Source organism: Pan troglodytes, chromosome X, assembly GCF_028858775.2.
Source record: "Pan troglodytes isolate AG18354 chromosome X, NHGRI_mPanTro3-v2.0_pri, whole genome shotgun sequence".
NCBI lineage: Eukaryota > Metazoa > Chordata > Mammalia > Primates > Hominidae > Pan > Pan troglodytes.
In genome coordinates this window covers 149,898,185-149,921,214 of record NC_072421.2, presented here as the reverse complement: position 1 = coordinate 149,921,214, position 23,030 = coordinate 149,898,185, and the positions used below count along the sequence as shown (strand labels likewise).

At 36.7% G+C, this 23,030-nt stretch overlaps 1 protein-coding gene across 1 annotated transcript in view; it reads left to right on the top strand.

The window, feature by feature from the left end:
* The first annotated feature begins 2,334 nt into the window (after window positions 1-2,334).
* Window positions 2,335-23,030, top strand: part of GABRA3 (gamma-aminobutyric acid type A receptor subunit alpha3) — a 269,861-nt gene continuing 249,165 nt past the window's right edge. Inside the window, exon 1 of the mRNA XM_016947548.3 lies at window positions 2,335-2,504. The gene's annotated coding sequence lies outside the window, so the exon portion shown is untranslated. The remainder of the gene's footprint in view (window positions 2,505-23,030) is intronic.

Sequence of the window (23,030 nt, the reverse complement as noted above, 5' to 3'; positions counted from 1 at the left end):
CCTCATTTCAATGGTATGGTATTTGCAAAAGGAAGTAGTTAAAGATCTTGAGATGAAATCATTCCGGATTTAGGGTGGGCCTTAAATCCAATGACTGGTGTCTTTATAAGAAAAAAGAGGGAGATTTGGGCACACAGAAATCAGAGGAGAAGACCATTTGAAGACCGAGGCAGAGATTCAGTGATAAGCCAAGGAACACTGGAAACCACCAGAAGCTGGAAGAGACAAGAAATCATTCTCTAGAACTTTTGGAGTAGTTTGACCCTGCCAGCATCTCGATTTTAGACTTCTGACCTTCAGAACTGTGGGACAATAAATTTCTGTTGTTTTAAGCTACTGAATTTATGATAATTTGTTATGGCAGCCCTAGAAAACTAATACAGCAACCTTAATATTTCTTTTTGCCAGTATACTAACCTATTAAATCCAATGGACATTTATGCAAACAAATCTACACATGAAAATGGGTACCTATGCAGGAAAAAGTATTTATAGCTTTATGCTCACATACACACTTGCTTTATGTGCAAGTTACATGTTAATTTTGTAGAGAAAAATACTGTACCTGCAGTCAGCAATCTGAGTACTGGCCTTGATTCTGCCACTGACTCACTATGACCTTGTGTGAATTATATTTTCTATTTAGTCTAGTTTCTTTTTCTGTACAATGACATGGTTATCTTTATGGGTCCCTTTAGCTCAGTGACTCTAAGCTTACGAGTACCTATCTATCTTCTACTCAATGTATGGACACATGCTTTTGAATATGTATAGGAGTGTAGCACATGTACTTCATTTGGCAGGAGTAGAGAGCATTAGAAATTTGGGGGAAAAAAACCAACAGGATGGTAGTTTAAATAGAAATGGCACACTATGGGCAACATTGTAAATGCCTGTTATGTCCCAGTCACTGTATGTATATTGACACTAGTATACTTAAACACACTATATAACTCACTTTCAATTAGATGCCCTCTGAATTTTTCTAACAGGACTAGAAATCACAATATGAAGAGTTTGACTAAGACAACTTTTATACTAATCATTATATGTAAGCAGATGCTGAATTCTTTGATAGGAACAGCTCTTTATTCACGTGCTTATATTGGTATTATCCCTGAAACACAAAAGATGGAATGTTGAATCAATGTGATTTGGAGTCGCATTTGGGGACTCACCTTTGGAGAACTTTTGAAATGTGGCAGTTTAGTTTTTATTTTCTAAGGGCCAACTTCTCCTTTACCTGGAATTTTCCTGTCTTTAGATTCCTAGACTGTTAGTTCTGGAAGGGTCTTTTAAGATCATCTATTTCCATTACCATTCATTTGGTCATTGAGGATATTGAGGGCCAGATTGAAGAACTCGTTGAAAGCAACACAGCAATTTTCAGAGGCAGAACTCAAACTCAAGTTCCTTTATTTTATTTTTAGCCTAGGTCTTTTTCCACTCTATGCTGCATTGTTACTGTGCTTTGCCTAGGTTGGTTTTTTTCTGTTGACCCAATGGGAATATAGTTCTTTTATACTTTGAGTCAATAATTATCCTTCTCCCCACCTTAGCCCTTGTGCAACTCATGTATAGGCTCACACAATTACATACATCTATATTCCCTTTGGAATTTTTGAAAAGAAAGCATTGTGGTTCTGCTGCTTGTCTGTCTTACCTACAGGGAAGCTAGAACTGATAGTTTTGAATTGGGTCTGCACTTCTACTTGGTTGAGGGTGGGGGTGGAAGTTAGGTCAACAGGGGATCAATGTGGCGGAACTCTTTCTTCTTAGTGGAGTATGAATGACAACCCCTTTGATGTACATTTTTCTAGCTCATTATTGTCCCCAGAGATGGAATCTGAACAGACAGGATTGTCAAACCTTTATTTGCAGCCTGGGTTAGAAGGCACGCCCATAAGGATATAAGGGAGACAGAGGGAAAAAGGAGGAAGCTCACTCTTCAGTCTGGGAGCAGCAAGTAAGCATCACACATCAGCTACAGTAACCCATACTTCCTTTATCCTCCTATTCGCTCATACCCTTTTGCTCTCTTTCTCTTCCCTTTGCTTCCTCTGCTCCTCCCTTTCTCTCTGGGCTTCCCTCTATTTCTCTGTTGGATGCCTTAAGGAATAAAATACTACTTTAGTATTTTGTAAAACAACCACATCTAAAGCCTTGCAGTACTGTATTCAGAGCCCCAGCACAGCCGCGTGCTAAGCACCAGTGGTGAACCTAAAGCCAGCAAAGGGGGAGGGGAGAAGGGGAGGGGAGGAGGGGAGGGAGAAACTGACAGAGAGGGAGGGAGGCAGATAGAGAGAGAGAGAGAGCGAGAGAGCGAGAGAGCGTGAGCGCGCGCAAGCTAGCGAGCAAACCAGAGAGACAGACCGAGAGAGGGACCAGGAGAGAGACCCAGAGAGAGAAGAAGAAGCCAGAAGCCGAGCTCTGTCAGGGCTCAACCTCCAACTTGTTTCAGTTCATTCATCCTTCTCTCCTCTCCGCTCAGACTGTAGAGCTCGGTAAGAAACATTGATGTTCCTTCTTCCCCCTCCCCCAAGCTCAGGTCTCCTTTAGCGATAGCATCTCTCCCCCGTACTGAGAGTCTCCTTGGGTTGGCCGGGAGGCGAGGCATGCTCTGCAGCTGTGATGCTATCCTGGGTTCCCCAGTGGGGCTGGTGGAAGCCCAGAGGCGGCATCTGAGCAGGGAGACACTGGGGTAAAACCCGATTTGAGGAAGGGGGGTTGCGATGTGGTATATGCGTGATTTGCTTCATTGTCAGTGAATTGTTTTGTTCCTCTTTGGAAGCAGGTCAGCACTGACCTTGCAAATTGCTTGGGGGGCCCCAGCAGCTGCTGCAGAAAGCCACGGAGTGGCCCCTAGCCAAAGCAGACAGCACTGTCATGACCCCCCAGACAGCTCTAGGCACCAGGGATGGAGTAATGGCTGGAGCTTTCTCCCTTCTTTAACTCTTTCTCCGCAGCTGCTTCTCACTGCTGGAAATAAGAAAGAAGGAGGGTACCTTGCAGCCTCTTTCCCCATCTCCCCATTACCTCCCCCACATGCAAGTGAGTAGAAAGTTGTAAATAACTGCTTCCTTTAAAGCAGATTGAGCCCTCCCCCCTTCCTTTGAGGGGCTCACTGTGGGGTTGGGCCTGACTTCCTCCACAAACTTGGGAGGTTTGCCTTGTTTCCCGGCGAGAAGCTCCATTGCCTGCCCACCCTCAATTCCAGATAATTGAGCTGACATCCTAGATCAGAGATTGAGATACCCCACCCCATCTCACTCATAGGCATCATGTTAAGTCCAGCTGTGTCCTTGGAAGGGAGGAAACACCTGATGGTTTGTCTGCAACTGGCCTCCCAGTTTGTTGCTCCTCTGACTGTGGCTGTGGCTGTGGCTGCGGGTGGCATGGGCAAGAGGACTGGGGGAAGGGTGGCTGTTGGATTTATGGAAAGCAGGGTGATGAGGTAGGATTACTAACGTGAGTAGTTTGGCTTATTGAGAGTCAGCAAGTTCTGGTTGTCTGGAGCTCTGCAAAGACTGATTGAGGCTCTTGTAGTATAGCCCTTCTGAACTGGTAGGGGAAGGGATCCAATTGTTTGATGGGAGCTTTCTAAGTGAGTGACGCTGCTGTGCCTGTGGTAGTAATTCTGACATCCCTAATACTAATTGCTAAAATTATCGAGTATGTAGTATATTTTGGATTCTGGGCTGAGTGTTTGGTGTGTATTACTTCATTAAATTATTGTAGCAGAATAGTGCATTGAATAACAGACGCTATTATTATCTTTGGTTTACTCACAAAATTGAGGCACAGAGAGGTTAAGTAACTTATCCAAGATTACAGAGCAATTAAATGTCTCAGTTGGAAATTAAACTGGCAACCTGGTTCCAGAATCCGTGGTCTTAACCATGAAGCACTACTGCCTTCTTGGGGAGAATTTTGCACCTTTGTCTGTTAGGCAAGTGTAGATACAATAGGTACAGTGTGGCTTGGCAAGGTTTTTTGGAAAGTAGTGGCCTGGCTTTTGTGTAGAGTAACAGGAACTCAGCCTGGAGCCAGGCTTCACCTGGATTTCCGGAAGGGGCTGCCCAAAAGACTTTCATTGGTCAGCTTCCTTTCCTTGAAAATCGTACTTCACTTTTTATAGCCTCATCCACCCAACATGCTCCAAACTGCACCTTTTAAAAACAGACCTCATTCTTATTTCCTGAGCATTTGGAGTTATTCTGTGCCGAAAATTTTAGAATACTAAAACCTTGGAACTGGAAGGAGCCCAAAAGGTCATTCATTAAGCTTTATTTCTCTACTCAGTTCTTGAATTTATCCTAAGCATCCAATTTGTTGACTGATTTCCAGTTGAACTCCCTGCAGTGACAGAGAGTGCATTAGGTGGCTCTTTGTGTCATGGAGCAACTCTGATTGTCAGAAAGTATTCCCCATCATAAGCCAAAGTCTGTTTCCCAGTAACTTATATTCATTGGTTCTTTGGGACTATCTGGAACAAATTTGCTTTTTCTTAATAATAGTTCTTCAGTTAGTTGAAGACAGCAATCATGCCTCCCTCTTAACCCTTGGATCCAATAAGACCACAGAGTAAAGGATTATCATTTACTTCATGCTGGAAATTAGACTATTCTTAATATGGCCTAATAGCCCACTTGTTTTGTTAGCCACAAATTGACCCTACGGAGTTTTCTAGAGCAGCCCTGATAGTGTATATTCTCTTCCTTGGATGAGCTTGCTATCTGGTGTCAACTGGACTGATGGGGGCAAGGAAGGTCGCTTTCATATTCCTAAAGACCAGAAATTGGTTAGTACTAGTCCTTCTAAAGCCCCCAGAATGTCTATATGGCATCCGGACAATAGGCGTGTGGGAAGATTTGAGTGGCAGGAATTTTCATAAAGAAAATTATGAAATTTTCTAATTTCATGGAGAAAAGTACCACATTTGAAATAGTGGTAGTTCAAGGTTCATACAGTATGCAGAAGGTAGAAGAATAAATTGTTTTATCAGAAAACACCTCAGGAATAATTACATCACTGAGGGGATACAATACAGTGGGACTGGGTGGAAAGGGGTGAGTATGTGGTTGCTAGAATGGAACACTGACTTGGCTGTTAGCAAATTTGGGTTCCATTCCTAGCTCAGATGATTTGCCGATTATCTTGGACATACGACTTCCCCTCCATGTGCCTCAGTTTTTCCATCTGTAAGATGTTGAGATGGACTGTGTCTCTGAGGGTCTTTCAACTCTGAAATTCTCTATCTGAAGTAAATTATAAGATTTCAGAGTTATGAGAGGCTTCGGAAATCGTTAGGCCAGTGCTTCTCAAACTTTAATGTGTAAAAATATCTCCTGGGAATCTTGTTAAAATGCGAATTGTGATTCAGAGAGTCTATGGCAGGGGCCTCGGATTTTGCATTTTAGCAAGCTATTAGGTGATCCTGAAACTGCTGTTCCACTGACCACACTTCAAGTAGCAAAGCTCTAGTAGAGTACTGGTCAAACTCCCCTAGTGAAGGAAAATGTTTGTTGTCGTTTGTTTGTTTGTTTCCTAATCCATCACAGAAGACTGTTAATTTAGTAAAATAAATTAACCATGAATTACTAGAAAATGAAAGAAAAGACATACAAAAGATAAGCCCGCATTTGTATTATTAGATTCTACAGACATAAAATGATTTTTTCAAATTGCTGTAACATTTTCTAAGTGCTTACTCTTGACTTCTGTACTTTGGTCCTTACTGCCTGGTAATAAAAGTTCACAGACAGGCACTGATTTGGCGGGCTACATTTTGAGTGCACTGGTCTAGGCTACCTGCCCATCTAATTTAAGAGGCCCAAATTAGACCCAGCTTTAATTTCTAAATCACCTGTCATGATCTTTTACCCTACAGTTAAATATCTCCTTTAATGAAGAATTTAACATTTACACAAAGTTGCATTGTTTATGTGTTGTGACAGATAAAATGTTTGTTTTTTCTTAAAACTCTTAATTTCCTTAGAGTTTCTACAAATTACGCTTTCAGTTATATATTCCAAGTGGGTGAAGGGCTGTATCAGTTCAGTTTATTATACCGTTAGCCATTAGCCTAGTATATGACATAGAGTAGGAGGCTTAACAGATGTTTTTTAAATAAATGAATGAACCATTTGACATTAGTTGTGGGGCCATACATTCAATAAAGGAAAGGTAATTTGGGCTTTCTTCTGCATTGGGGAAACAGGATTCATCCCATTTTAAAAATTTCTTACAGTGGATAGAAAGCCAACTTGACTACTTCAGAGGGTTACTTGGTATCTCAATTTTATTTTGAAGGGATTGCTGGAGTGGGCCATTATAAGGCTGTTGGTCTTTATTCTAGAAAGAGTGGGACTGATTAAAGGGCTTTGAGCAGGATAACTGACATGGCTTAAATGGAATCTATTCAATATAAGGTTACTAAGTGCCTATGATGAACCAAAGATAATGTGGGAGATACAGGATTATTTAAGAATAGCCTCTGCCCTCCAAGATGACACAGTCAAGTAGGAAAGAGAAGAAATAGACAAACAACTATAGTATTAGGAGATGAGATCTACACCCATAAGAGAGAAGCAAAGGGCTTTAAGGAGATCAAAGACACCTTCCTGGAAGTGGCATTTGAAATGAGCTTTGAAGATGAGACAAACTTTGAGTATGCAGAATTGGGGGATGGGAAAGGTATTCTATTCAGAGGCTAGTTGTGTTGGAGTAAAGTGTATGCAGAAATACTTACGTGAGATGTGTTTGGCAAGATAGATGGAGGGCTTGACTGTAAATCATACTGAATGCTAGATGGGAAAATTAGGACTTTATATGCAAAGGAGATGCAACTCCCTCATTTTGTGGATGAGCAAACCCATCTTGACAGGGTGAGTGACTTGATTTGCCTGAGGCCACACAGGTAGTAATATTGTTGTAGCCCAGTAAAAGGTACTGAGCACATTTGAAAATATGGGATTGGAACTCTGGAAAGAAGTCAGTAGGAGAGAGTGATTTGAGAGTCATTGCCTCTCAATACTTGAAATAGAATAAAAGAGATTCAGGGGTGCTACTTTGAAGAATGCTTTTTTTTTTTTTTAGGATATGGGGGAGAACGATGAACCTTATGTGAAGGCTACAAAGGAGAAAAAGTCAGGGATATGGAAGGAAAATTAGAAGAGTACAGTGTTATGAAGGTGCCAAGAGAGGAGAGGCACCTTCTAATTTATTTCTTGCATACATAACATTTACTAGGCATGGAGAATATAATGGTGAGCAAAACAGACAAAGTTGTTGCCATCCTGGGCTCATGGTTTAGATGGTGAGATAGACATTATTCGACAGACCACTGAACTATGTAGTCATAAATTGTGATTCATATGTAGAGGAAAATGTACCGCTTTAAAGAGAAAGGTGTGGTCAGCATTATTAAACTTCACAGCAGAGTTGAGTAGTGATAGATGATATCTGGTTTATAACAGTCCTTCCCACTGTGATGGTCACAGTGCCTACCAACACTTCAGTTGGATGGTGCATACGCATTTTGCAAATGTTTGGCAGATGACTGTGCTGCAATAGTAAGGGAAGGGAAGGGTCCCTCCAGGCTCATGTCCACAGGAGCAGTGACTTACTTAAAAACTAGGTTATATGTCATGTAGCTTAACTGAAATTCACAAAGACCCAGTGCCTTTCCCAGGTCCTCCAACTCTCTCTATTCAGCAATTTATAGGAAGAGGCACTTGATAAAAAAATATGAAGAATTTGATATTAAAAATCCCTCTTAAAATGGGATTTCTGATAGCCTAGTCCTGACTTGGATACTCGGTTTGTTGTGACATATCACTTGTCTTGTTGGAGCCTGTTTCCATAACTGTAAAATAAGGTGGGGGGAGGTTTGGAAAAGGGTTTTGAATAGGGTGACTGACATGAATCCATTAAGATATTTAGAAAGAGCCTCCAAGCTGTAAGGTTCTATAGTTCATGTTCTGCTCTATATTGTGTTATCATGGTTCTGTGCAGGTAGCTCAGGTTTGGTCACTTCTATAAGCAACACTAATAACTTTATACAGAATTCTGAAGGTTGATAATTTTGGTGGGAGTATTCACAGACTTTGGAAGGGGTCATTGAAATGCACCTTCCTTTTTTTATTCCTGAGGTGACTGAAATTGTAACTGTCCTGAGAGTTAAGGAAAGAACTGACTGTATTGTAAAATATATAGTAAAGTTGGATATTAGGTGGTATTTCTATTACTGCTGGTTTGAAATAAACTAAAGTCACTGAGAATAAGATGGGGCATAATACTGTTAAATACACGCAAGGTGATTATCTCATTCTGAAATGTAATGGTCCCGGTAGTCTCTTCCTGGGGGGAAGATGTATGTGAAGGGAAATACTAGTTGGTAATATAAAAGCATTTTTATACTTAAAAGCATGATTTTAAACATACTGATGTCTGCACAAAATATGTCTCCTGAATATACACAGAAGGGGGAATAAAAATCTCCAGGATGTATATTTTGAAGGGTACTTTTCTCTTTAAAAACTGATTTCTTAAAAAACACAGGTATTATATATATTTTTTAAGGGAAGGGGGGGAGGTGGATGGAGATGGAATTATGTAAGTGACCATAGCATAAAATAACTTTTCAAAATAGTACAAGAGGAGTTCAGAAATGGCAGGGCCCTTAGCAATCATGTGATGGCAGTCTTATCACCCAGTACATATGGTCATCTGTTTTCAGTGTGAATGGTTTCAGGAAAGGTTGCTTAACACCACCAGATAACAGACAGCTTGGTTGTTAGCAAGTTATTCTTCATACTGACCTGCAATCTATCTTCTGAATTCAACCTATTGGTCTTGCACCTTGGAGCAGTAGCAATACTGTGTAATTGCTGTTCCCCTTCCTTGTAGCGGCCATTCAAATGTTTAACCATGGTTGTTCTTCTCATCTTTTCTTCAGTCTATATATTGCTAGTTCTTGAGCTTATGTGATATATATTTTGAGAAACTTATACAGTAGACACTTCTGTCTTCAGTATCCCTCTTAATATATGATGTCCAAAACGGGACCCAGTACTTTAAGCATGGATGGCTAGCACTTCCATTTAAAAAATTGAGTATATTTTCTAATATACCTTAAGATTGTAATATCTACCATTACATTGTTTTTTCCTGATTATAAAAGTAAAACAACCGCATTACAGAAAATTTTGAAAATGAAGAGACATTAAAAAAAAAATCACCTCCAAATCCCTAGTCCAGAGATACCTTGCTGTATTTCCTTTCAGATGTGTTTCTGTGTTTATATAATCGGGATCACATCTTATATGTACTATTTTTGATCTGGCTTTTTCATTGGTATTATATTGTGAGCATTTCCCCACATCGTTCAGCAGCCTTCAAACAATTTTTAATGGCTGCATACTTTTCAGTTTTCAATTTCTACCATAATTGTATGACAGATCACATATTGATCATTTAAATTATTTTTGCTTCTTTGAACCTCACCTTTTTTAGGTCTTTATTCAAATGTCACATTTGAATTCTAAATGATCTCACATAAAAATGCAAACCCATCTTTTCCAACACTCACTCTTCCCCTTTCTTGCTTTACTTTTTTAAACCTTTGGTTTGTGTCATCACCTGATAGACTAGATACATTACATCTATTGTTTGGATTCCTGTTTTAGGGTGTAAGTCCCTCAAGCCCGGGGATTTTTTTCTCCATTTTGTTCACTCTTATATCCGCTAGAACCTACAATAAGGTCTGACATATTGTAGATACTTACTAAATATTTGTTGAATGAATTATTAAGATGAGTTTTTATGAAAGACATTACTGGGCCTGAAGATACTAACGTTTTAAAGGCTCTTGATATCTATGTGAAGGTGTTCCACTCTACTGCATAAGATTGTTGATTACTGCTCATACACCTATGACAGTGCTGGCCATTGTCATTCTTTTAAAATTTTTACCGATCTGATAGGGGCAAAATGGTACCTTACTGTTTTAATATGTGTTTCTTTTATTATAATGAGATTGAATACTTTTTTATATTTCTTGATTAATTTTGTTTCCTTTCTATAAACATCTATTTATGATCTTTGTACATGTTCCATTAAGAACTTACATTTTTTTAAATTTGTATGGGCAATGTATGTTTAGTTGACCCATTAGACGTCTTTCTGTCAAATGTAGGGAAAATATTCTCCCACTTACATTTTAAATGTTTACATTTAAAAGTTTACATTTTAAATTGACTTTTATGCATAGTAATCTTAATTTTATGTAATTATATTTATCTTTTCATTTGTAATTTCTTCTGATGAATTCGTGTTTAAGAATTTCTTCCTCATTCAAAATTGGATAAGTGCTTAAATGAATTTTGTTTTAGTTTTTATTGCTTATGTTTAATCCCTCTGGAATTTATTTTGCTGTGTAGTGTGAGGTAATTTTCTAAATTGTTTTCCCTGCCAATTGTTTCATAGCACCAAACACTGAATAATTCATTCATTCCCACTGTTCTGTAATATATACAAATTGTAATATATAATAGATTCTGTTTGGAATTTATCTATTCTTCATTTCTTTTAGTCTGTCTCTTCTTGTCCTAGTTACAAAGTTTAAATATTATTGTAGCTTTAAAATAATTTTTATTACCTCAGCTCTTCTACTTACTAGCTGTGTAGTCTCTCTAAGCCTAAATTTATCTGTATAGAATGGGTAGCAGTAACATTTATTTTATGCTCTTAATTTTGTGAAGGGGATCTTTCTACCATTATTTCTGCTAATTGATTATGCAGAAAATTAGTATTTATGATTTTAACTTCTATTTTTTTCACTTTGCTGAAATTTATTATTATAAATGTATAGTTTACAAGTTATTTTCTTGTTTTTTTTCCCTTTTTTTATTTTGGAAATTTAAGGGAAACTCAGAGAATCTTTCAAAACAATGAACAAGTAACCACATATATGCTACTCAGAGTGAACAACTGTTAGCATTTTGTCGTTTTGGCTTTTGATATGTTTTAACAAAATAAATAAAACATTATATATAAACTTTAACTTTCTTTGTGTCTAGCCCCCGTTTCATTCCTTTCCACATCCTTCCAAACGTGACACTCAGGGCCACTCACATTTGCTGAATTTTCTATTCAGTTGCTTCTTCTTACTGATTCATAAGACTTATTTATATATTCTGGATACTAATTATTTGTGATATATATAGCATATATCTGCTTCTATAATGTTACTTCGCTTTCTATTTTGTTTATGGGGTCCTTTATCATTACAGAAGTTTTACATTTTCATGTCAGGTTTATCAATCTTTTCCTCCATGAATTGTGCTTTTTGTATCATGCTTTAAGAGATATTCCTGATGCTATGATCATAAAAAATGTTCTCCAAAATTTTGTTGAAGAGTTCAAGAAATTTTCTTTACACTTAGTTCTTTAATCCATCTGGATTTTATTCTTGTATGTGATGTAAAATATTAAGCAGTTTTTTTTCCATGTAAAATACTATTTGTTTTAAATATCATTTATACACGACTAGTTTAGACCCCAAACTCCACCACATTGCCTAATTTTTTTTTTTTTTTTTTTTTTTTTTTTTTTTTTTTTGAGACCGAGTCTCGCTCTGTCGCCCAGGCTGGAGTGCAGTGGCGCGATCTCGGCTCACTGCAAGCTCCGCCTCCCGGGTTCACGCCATTCTCCTGCCTCAGCCTCCCGAGTAGCTGGGACTACAGGCGCCCGCTACCACGCCCGGCTAATTTTTTGTATTTTTAGTAGAGACGGGGTTTCACCGTGTTAGCCAGGATGGTCTCGATCTCCTGACCTCGTGATCCACCCGCCTCGGCCTCCCAAAGTGCTGGGATTACAGGCGTGAGCCACCGCGCCCGGCCCACATTGCCTAATTTTTATACGTGTTTGAGTCTATTTCTAGGCTCTCTATTGTGTTTCATTAATCTATTTGTCTACACTTGTGTTGTTTTACTTACAAATGCTTTATAACGAATTTGATATTTGTAAAGTCAAGTTACTGTTCACTGCCTTCATCCACACTCACACCACTTTTCTTGTTTTTTCTGGATTATCTTATTTTTGGTCCTTTCCTCACTTACCTTAATTTTAAAACAAAATTATCAAATTACAAGAAAATAATGTTTGTTTTTCTTGAAATTATATTGAATCTGTAGAATGATTTGAAGAAGAATTGACATCCTTTTCACAGAGATTTCCTATTCATGAATATGTTATATCTTGGCATTATTCAGGACTTTTTGCAACCTTTGATGAAGGTTGGTAAATTTATTGATAATACTCTTACATATTAGATTTAGTCCCAGGTAACTTTATTTTTTAGTCAGATTTATTAATGTATAATTAGCATAAAATAAAACTTACCCTTTGTAAGTGTACAGTTTAAGTTCTGACACATGTATATGATTGTGTAACCACTACCACCGGTGCCACCACAATAAGGATAGAGAAAATTTCCCTTACTATAACAGGTTCTTTTGGGCCCCTTTGCAGCCAGTTCTTTTCTTCTACCTACAATTCCAGGAAACCATCTATCTGTTTTCTTTTTCTTTTCTTTTTTTTTATTATACTATAAGTCTGAGGTACATGTGCAGAACGTGCAGTTTTGTTACATAGATATACATGTGCCATGGTGGTTTGCTGCACCCATCAACCTGTCACATACATTAGGTATTTCTCCTAATGCTCTCCCTCCCCTAGCCTCCCATCCCCTGACAGGCCCCAGTGTGTGATGTTCCCCTCCATGTGTCCATGTGTTCTCATTGTTCAGCTCCCACTAACGAGTGAGAACATGCAGTGTTTGGTTTTCTGTTCTTGTGTTAGTTTGCTGAGAATGATGGTTTCCAGCTTCATCCATGTTCCTGCAAAGGACATGAACTCATCCTTTTTTATGGCTGCATAGTATTCTGTGGTGAATATATGCCACATTTTCTTCATCCAGTCTATCATGGACGGACATTTGGGTTGGTTCCAAGTCTTTGTGAACAGTGCCACAATAAACATAGATGTACACGTGTCTTTATAGTAGCATGATTTATAATCCTTTGGATATATACCCAGTAATGGGATCGCTGGGTCAAATGGTATTTCTAGTTCTAGATCATTGAGGAATTGCCACACTGTCTTCCACAATGGTTGAAGTAATTTACACTCCCACCAACAGTGTAAAGCGTTCCTATTTCTCCACATCCTCTCCAGCATCTGTTGTTTCTTGACTTTTTAATGATTGCCATTCTAACTGGCGTGAGATGGTATCTCATTGTGGTTTTGATTTGCATTTCTCTAATGAGCAGCGATGATGAGCTTTCTTTCATATGTTTGTTGGCTGCATAAATGTGTTCTTTTGAGAAGTGCCTGTTCATATCCTTTGCCCACTTTTTGATGGGGTTGTTTTTTTCTTGTAGATTTGTTTAAGTTCTTTGTAGATTCTGGATATTAGCCCTTTGTCAGTTGGATAGATTGCAAAAATTTTCTCCCATTCTGTAGGTTGCCTGTTCACTCTGATGATAGTCTCTTTTGCTGTGCAGAAGCTCTTTAGTTTAATTAGATCCCCTTTGTCAATTTTGGCTTTTGTTGCCATTGCTTTTGGTGTTTTAGACATGAAGTCTTTGCCCATGCCTATGTTCTGAATGGTATTGCCTAGGTTTTCTTCTAGGAATTTTATGGTTTTAGGTCTTAGGTTTACTGTCCTCAAAGTGTTGTTTCTTTTATGCTATCACATCAATGGAAACATTTGGTATGTAGTCTTTTGTGTCTGGCTTCTTCTAATTAGCACTTACTTTTAGGATTCATCCATGTTTTTGCATATTTTCATTATTGTTTATTCTTTATTATTGCTGAGTAATTTATTCATTCAACAGTTTAGGGACATTTGTTTTTTTCCCACTATTTAGCCATGTCGCAATGCTGTTATAAATGTTCTTGTACAGGTTTTTGCTTCACATATATTTTTATTTATGCTAGGTAAATACCTAGAAGGGGACTCCTGGGGTTATATGCAAAGTAAATGTCTAACTTTATAAGAAATTGTCAAGCTGTTCTCCAAAGTGGCTATATAATTTTGCATTCCCACCGGCAGTGTGTAAGAGTCTCAGCTGCTCATTATCCCCACCACCACTTGGTATTTTCATCTTTAAAAAACTAGACCAGGCGCGGTGGCTCATGCCTGTAATCCCAGTGCTTTGGAGGCCGTGGCAGGTGAATCACTTGAGGTCAGGAGTTCGAGACCAGCCTGGCCAACATGGTGAAACCCCGTCTCTACTAAAAATACAAAAATTAGCCTGGTGTGGTGGCAGGTGTCTGTAATCTCAGCTACTTGGGAGACTGAGGCAGGAGAATCAAATCACTTGAAACTGGGAGGTGGAGTTTGCAGTGAGCTGAGATCGTGCCGCTGCACTCCAGCCTGGGTGACAGAGTGAGACTTCATCTCAAAAAAAAATAATAATAATAATAAACTTTATTTTAGAACAGTTTCGGATTTACAAAAAAATTCAACGGAGTTACCCCATCCCCCACCCCAGTTTCCCTTATTATTAACGTCTTTAATGTGGTGCGTTTGTTACAACTGATAAACTGATATTGATATATTATTATTAACTCACGTCTATAGCTTGCATTTGTGCACACTCTTTGTGTTCTACAGTTCTATGAATTTTGACAATGTATAACATATATCCACCATTATTGTATAATATAGAATAGTTTCTCTGCCCTAAAAAATCTCCTGTTATATACCTGTTCATCCCTCCCTCCAGCCTGAACCTCTAGCAACCACTGATCTTTTCACTCTCTTTAATGTTTTGCCTTTTCCAAAATGTCATATAGTTGAAATTTTACAGTATGTAGCTTTTAAGGCTGGCTTCTTTCACTTGGCAATATGTATTTAAGATTTTTCCATGTATTATCATGGCTTGATAACTCATTTCTTTTTATTGCTGAATAATATTCAATTGTGTGGATAGACACATAGGCTGTACCACAGTTTGTTTATCCATTCACCTACTGAAGGACATCTTGGTTACTTCCAAGTTTTGGCAATTATGAATAAAGCTGCTATAAGTGTTTGTAAGCAGGTTTTTGTGTGGATATAAGTTTTCAACTCATTTGGGTAAATACCGAGGAGTGCAATTGCTGGATCATATGGTAAAACTATGTTTAGCTTTGTAAGAAACTGCCTGACTGTCTTCCAAAGTGGCTATATCATTTTGCACTGCCATCAGCAATAAATGAGCATTCCTGTTGCTCCACATGTTTACTAGCATTTGGTGTTGTCTACATTTTGGATTTTGGACATTCTAATAGGTGTGTAGTGATACTTCATTGTTGCTGTAGTCTTCAATTCCCTAGCGACATACGAGTTGAGCATCTTTTTGCATGCTTATTTGCAATCTTATCTGTTTTGCTGAGCTGTCTCTTCAGTTCTTTTGCTCATTTTTAACTGGGCTGTTTTCTTATTGTTCAGTGTAAGAGTCCTTTATATATTTTCAATATAAGTTCTGTACTAGATATATGTTTTGCAAATATTTTCTCCTAGTCTATGGCATGTATTTTCATACTCTTAACAGTGCGTTTCACAGAGCAAAGATCTTAAATTTTAATGAAGGTCAATTTATCAGTTTTTACTTTCATGGATCATTCTTTCTTTTCCCCTATTTTGTCTTCTAGGACTTTTTTGGTTTTGTATTTTACTGGCTATGACCCATGTTGAGCTAATTTTTGTTAAGAATGTAAGGTCTTTGTCAAGATTCATCTTTTTTCTGCAAGTGGATGACCAGTTATTCCAGCACCATTTGTTGAAAAGACTATCATTTATCCCTTATATTATCTTTGCTTCTTTGTCAAGGATCAGTTGACTATATTCATGTGGGTCTATCTATTTCTGGGGTCTCTATTCTGTTCCACTGACGTATTCATCTATTCTTTTACCAGCACTACACTGCCTTGTTTCCTGTCAGGTAGTGTCAGTCCTCTAACTTTATTCCTATTCTTTAGTATTGTGTTTACTATTCTGGGTCTTTTGTCTTCCTATATAAACTTCAGAATCTGTTTATTGATATCTAGAAAATAAATTGTTGGGATTTTGGTTGGGACTGCATTGAATGTATATATCAGTTGAGAAGAACTGACCTTACCAGTAATGAATCTTCCTATCCAACAATACTGAGTCTTCCTATTCATGACCATGGAATATTTCTCCATGTATTTAGATCTTCTTTGATTTCTCTTATCAGAGTTTTATAGTCTCCTTAAAGATATCATATACATATTTTGTTAGATTTATACCTAAGCATTTCAGATTTTGGTGGTAGCATAAATAGTGCATTTTACATTTCAAATTCCAGTTGTTCATTGCTGGTATATAGGAATGCTATTGACTTTTGAAGATTAGTCTTGTATCCTGCCTTGTCAGTCTTTCCCGTGAGTGCATAGTGGTAGCTCATTGTGGTTTAATTTGCATTTTCCTATGACTAATGATACTGAACATTTTCTCATGTGCTTATTAGCCATCTGTGTATCTCATTTGGAGAAATGTCCATTCAAATCGTTTGCCCATTTTAAAATTGGGATATTTGTGTTCTTATTATTGGGTCATTCTATAATACAATATATAATATTAAATATAATACAAATTCTTTAGAAGATATGTGTTTTGGAAATATTTTCTGCCCTTCTGTGGCTTGTCTTTTCATTTTCTTAATGGGTTTTCTATTATGACTTGTACCTTTTGTATTCTGAGAAGTCTTTGCATTAATTAAGTTCAAAATAATTCTCTCTTGTTTTGTTCTAGAGTTTTGTAGTTTCTGTTCTTTGATTTATGTCTTTGGTGCATGTTTAGATGACTTTTGCCTTTGGAGCAAGGTAATGTTCCAGGCATATATAATATATTTTTCCGTATGTATGTCCAGTTTTTCCAGCCCCATTTGTTGACAAGAGTATGTTTTGCCCATTGAATTACCTTGGCACCCTTGTCCAAAATCAACTGACTGTGTATGGATGGATCTACTTCTGGACTCTATTCTGTTTATTTGATCTGTTTGTGTAACCTTGAAACTAACATGCTGCATCAATTATTATAATTCAGTGGTTCCCAACTGGGGCAATATTCCCCCCAGGGACATTTGGCAATGTCTGGAGACATTTTTGGTTACCACAAATGGAGGGACATGCTCCTGGCATATTGTGGGTAGAGGCCAGGCAGCTACCCAAACAATAAAGTATTGCTCTGCCCCAAAATGTTAATATTGTTGAGGTTGAGAAACTGCAATAGCATTTTCGTAAATCTTGAAGTAAAGCATTGTGGATCCTTTAACTTTGTTCTTCATTTAAAAATTATTTTTGAAAAACAATTAAAAACTGTCTTTGGCTATCCTAGGTCCTTTGTATTTCCAGATAAATTGATCAGCCAGCTTTTCCCTTTCTCCTCCAAAAATGCTACTGAAAGATTTATTGGGATTGAGTTAAATCTTTAGGTCAATTTGGGAAGAAATGACATCTTAACTACCTTGAGTCTCCTGATACATTAAGATGGTATAATGTTTTATTGTTTATTTCTTCTTTAAATTATCTTAACAATGTTTTGTATATTTCAGTGCATAGATCTTGCATATATTTTGTGAAATTTATCTTAAGTAATACGTGCTTTTTGATGCTATTATAAATGGTAATTTATAAATTTTAACTTCTGATATTTATTATTAGTGCATAGCAATACAATTAATTTTTGTCTATTGATATTGTATCTTATGAACTTATAAAACTTAATTACTAGTTCTAGTAGTTGTTTTGTTTGTTTTTAGATTCTTGGTATTTTCTGTATTTTATTATTATTCTTTTACTTTAAGTTCTGGGGCACATGTGCAGAATGTGCAGGTTTGTTACATAGGTATACATGTGCCATGAAGTTTGCTGCATCCATCAACCTGTCATCTGCATTAGGTATTTCTCCTAATGCTATCCCTCCCCTAGCCCCCCACCCCCTGACAGGCCCCAGTGTGTGATGTTCCCCTCCCTATGTCCATGTGTTCTCATTGTTCAACTCCCCCTTATGAGTGAGAACATGTGATGTTTGGTTTTCTGTTCTTGTGTTAGTTTGCTGAGAATGATGGTTTCCAGCTTCATCCATGTCCCTGCAAAGGACATGAACTCATCCTTTGTTATGGCCGCATAGCATTCCCTGGTGTATATGTGCCACATTTTCTTCATCCAGTCTATCACTGCTGGGCATTTGGGTTGGTACCAAGTCTTTGCTATTGTGAACAGTGCTGCAATAAACATACGTGTGCATGCACCTTTATAGTAGAGTGATTTATAATCCTTTGGGTATATACCCAGTAATGGGATTGCTGGGTCAAATGGTATTTCTAGTTCTAGATCCTTGAGGAATTGCCACTCTGTCTTCCACAGTGGCTGAACTAATTTCTACACAGATGAGTATGCTGTCTGGTAGTAAACACAGTTTTAATTCCTATTTTCCAAATCATATCTTTTTTTCTTGCTGTATTTATATTATTTTATTTTATTTTTACTGTATTTTAACTGGATAGGACCTCTAGTAGAATGTTGAATGGAAGTGTACAGCAGATCTCCTTGCCTTGATCTTCATTTTATTGCAGGAAATATTCAGTCTTTCACCATTAACTGTGGTGCCATCTTTGGATTTTTATGACATACCATTTATAAGTTTGAGGGAGTTCCCTTCTATCCATAGTTTGGTGAGGGATTTTTATCATGAATGTATGCTGATGATCTTGAATTTTTTAAAATGCTTTTTATGTATCTATTGAAATGATCTTTCTAAGTCTATTGCTATGGTGAATTACAGTGATTGACTTTTAAGTGTTGAACCATTCTACCATTTCCCATAGAACCATTCTATTTGGTCATGATGTATTATTCTTGTTATATATATCTCGGCTTATTTTTATTTACAGTTTTTTTTGTGTCTGCATTCATTAGATATATTGGTCTTTAATTTTCTTTTCTTATAATGCATTTATTTGGTTTTGGAAAAGAGTCACTCTAGTCTCATAAAATGAGGTGGGAAGTGTTTTTTCCGTCTTTTATGAAACAGCTTGTGTAGAATTAGTATTCTTTCTCCCTTAAGTACTTGGTGTATTAGTCAGAGGGGGAGTTTATTAAGTATTAACTTACATGATTACAAGGTCCCACAATAGGCAGTCTGCAAGCTTGAGGAACAAGGAGAGTCAGTCCGAGTCTCAAAACTGGAGAACTTGGAGTCCTATGTTTGAGGGCAGGAAGCATCCAGCATGGGAGAAAGATGTAGGCTGGGAGGCTAGGCTAGTCTCGCTTCTTAATGTTTTTCTGCCTGCTTTATATTCGTTGGCAGCTGATTAGATGGTGCCCACTAGATTAAAGGTGGGTCTGCCTTCCCCAGCCCACTGACTCAAATGTTAATCTCCTTTGGCAACACCCTCACAGATACACCCAGGATCAATACTTTGCATCCTTCAATACAATCAAGTTGACACTCAGTATTGACCATCACACTTGGTGTAATTCACCAGTTGAGCCAAGGTTTTTAACTGTGAATTTATACATTTAATATATTTAATAGATAAAAAGCTATAGATTATCTATTTCTTCTCAAGTGAGAGCTGATATTATGTCTTGCAAATATTCTGCCTGTTTCATCTACATTATTAAATTCATTTCCATAAATTTGTTATATTTTCTTATTATCCTTTTAATTTTTGTAAGATCTGTAGTGACCCACTTGTCTTCATTTCTAATAAATGTTAATTTTTGTTTTCTTTTTTTTCTCATTATCTGTGTAAAAGTTTACTACTTTTATTGATCTTTTCAAAGAACCAGCTCTTAGTTTCATTGATTTTTTTTTTTTTGGTCTTCCTTCATTCTATTTCATTGAATTCTGCTCTTATTTTTATTATTTCCTTCCTTTTGTTTGCTTTGAGTTTAATTTGCTCTTCATTTTCATGTGTCTTAAAGTGGAATTTTAAACCATTGAGTTTTTCTTATCTAATATAAGATTTAATGCTGTAACTACCCCTATCTGCACTTTTTAAGCTACATTACATAGTTTTTGATAATCATATTTTTGTTTTGTGGCTGTTTGTTTCTATTATATTTTCTAATTGATATCTGTAAGTTGGTCTTGCATCTAGTATTCTTGAAAATTCTTATTCATTCTTATAATTTGTTGATTCTTTTGAATTTTTTTCATTTCTCCTACAAATGAAAACAATTTTGCCTTCCTTTTAAGATCCTTATGTTAAGGGATTATTTCTTTTCTTGTTATTTTGGCTAAGATACACAATAAAACATTGGTTACTGATAGGCATGGGGCAGTCTTTGTCTTGTTTCTGACTTGAGTGAGATTGTTTCTAATGTGTCTCCATTGTGTATGGCATTTCCTCTAGGTTTTTTGGTAGATATTATTCATCAAATAAAATAAGTTTCATTGTATTTCTAATTTGCTAAGATTTCTACCATGAATGAGAGGAAAATTTCATTGCATGATTTTTTTCTTCATCTATTGAGATGCTCCTATCCTTCTTTTTTTAATAATATGTTAATCTATTTTTAAAAATTACTAGTGGTAATTCAACTCCTTTTCTCTCCTTCATCTTTTTTGGAACCGTGAATTGCACTGATAGGTTATTCAATATTAAGCTCTCCTTTCATTTCAGAGAAAAATCTGCTTGATTACAGATCATATGTGGCTAGATTTATTTGTTTTCCCTTTAAAAAACTGTATCTAGGTTCTTAGGTTGATATTACCAATACTGTTCAATTTTGATAAGAATATTGCATTAAGCTAAAAGGTAGTTTTTATAGCTTTCATCTTTTTCCAGTTTCTGAAACTGTTTGCAGAAGATAAGAATTAATTATTTTTTAATAGTTTAATAAAACTGATTTTAGATCCTGGTGTGATCCCATTGTTTTTTTATTGTATGCAGAGTGTTAGGAGGGAGATTTGATGTTTAGCCTCCTGGTTCAATTTCTGTTCTAATCCATTTAGTTTTGTTTTTTGTTTGCTATTTGCTATTTGTTTTCCTAGGGAATTATCAATTTCTTCAGTTTTTGAACGTAATGGCTAAAGTTGTTCATAATATTCTTTTATGATTTTGAACAAGTTTTGTTTTTTGTTGAAAGCATATGATTTTTTTTTAAAGTTTGCTTTTTGTTAAAAGTATATGAGGTCTTAATTTAAAATCAAATATTTCTCCAAGATTTGTTAAAAACAACAGCAGATCCCTGCCCAGCTTCCTAGAAGCAACCGTGTTCCACCATTTCAGATTATTCTTTTGGTATTTATACCGTATTTCTAAATAACATGCATATACTGATCCATCTTAATTTTAAATGTTTATGCAAATTTATTAATTTCCTACTCTGGAAGATAAGTGTTCAGATTCTTTGAAATCTGCCCTACTTGTACAACATATATAAGTTTCTTCTCCCATCCCCATACTCTTTTAATTTCAGTATAACTTCGATTTAATTTTTTGTTTATGTTATTATGACCATATCAGTGCCACTTACAGCTGAGCCAGATAACATGTTGTATTAGTTTCCCATTGCTGCTGTAACAAATTACCACAAACTTAGTGACTGAAAACAACACAGTTTTAGTTTTTAAATAGTTTTGCAGGTTTTCCAGGGCTAAAATCAAGACATTGGCAGGGCTGTGTTCCTTTTTGGAAGCTCTGAGGAGAACTTGTTTTCTTGACTTTTCCGGCTTCTAGAGACTTCCTGCATTCCTTTGCTCCTGGTCCCTTCCCCCATCTTCAAAGTCAGCAATGACCAGGCAAGTCGTTTTCACATCCTATCACTCTGACACTGACTTTTCTGCCTCCCACTTCTGACTCTTCTCCCTCCCACTTCCACTTTTAAGGACCCTTGTGATTACATTGTGTTTACTCAGATAATCCAAATAATCGATTATAAGGTTAACTGATTAGCATCCTTCATTCCATCTGCTATTTAATCACTTTTTGTCCAGTAGCATAACATGCTTACAGGTTCTGGGGATTAGGACATTCACATCTTTGGAAGGCCATTATTCTGCCTACCATATATAATAGCATTACTTTTCATTTTCTGTGCAAAGTTTAGTTTTCATTGGAATAATTGTCTTTTTAAAATGTGCTTATCATTTATGTACTACTTATCACTACTTCAAGCTCAAACTCTCTTCCAGTGTTGACATGTTTTCTCAGTAAATGCAGACATAAAAGATATTTTATTAGTTTTATCTTCTTATTGAAATTGTTTCTTTACTCTTTTCCCCTATTAAAATTTGGACTGGCTTCTCTCTCTGCTTTGTTCATAGATATCATCCTGGAATCTCCATCACTATCCTTAGATTTCCTTCCTGTTTCTCTTGAGTTGAAAACATTGCTCCACTACCTTCTAGCTTCCAGAGTATCTGCTAGGAAATCTGAAATTATTCTTGAACATCTGTGCTCAATTTCGTCTTTCTTTCTCTTGAAACATGTAGGATATTCTTTTCATCTGTTGTGTTCTAACACTGTTGTAGGTTCTTGTGGATCTATTTTCATCCATTGTGCTGATATTCAGTTGACTTTCAAAAAAAGCCTATGGGATTTTTTTTTTTAATTATTTCATTGCTATTCTTTCTTTCCCTCTCATTTACTCACTCTCACACTAGCTCTTTGTCCCTATCTGTATCTCTTTCCCTTTCCCTCCTACTATTTTAATATTGGCCCTACTAGGCTGATTTTATTATTTTCTTACATTTTCTATTGTCCATCTCATTGTCTAAATGCTGTATAGTTTGGAAGATATCTTCAACTTTATCTCCCCACACTTCTATAGAGTTTTGCATTGCCCGTATTATGATTTTACACTGTAATGATTTAAAAATATATATCCTTTGAATTTCCCTTTTTTATGGCAACTTGTCCTTTTTTCATAGATGCAATACTGTGATCAGTCCCTAGTTCAGAACCACTTTTTATGTTGTCAGTTTGGGGCTTTTATTCCTT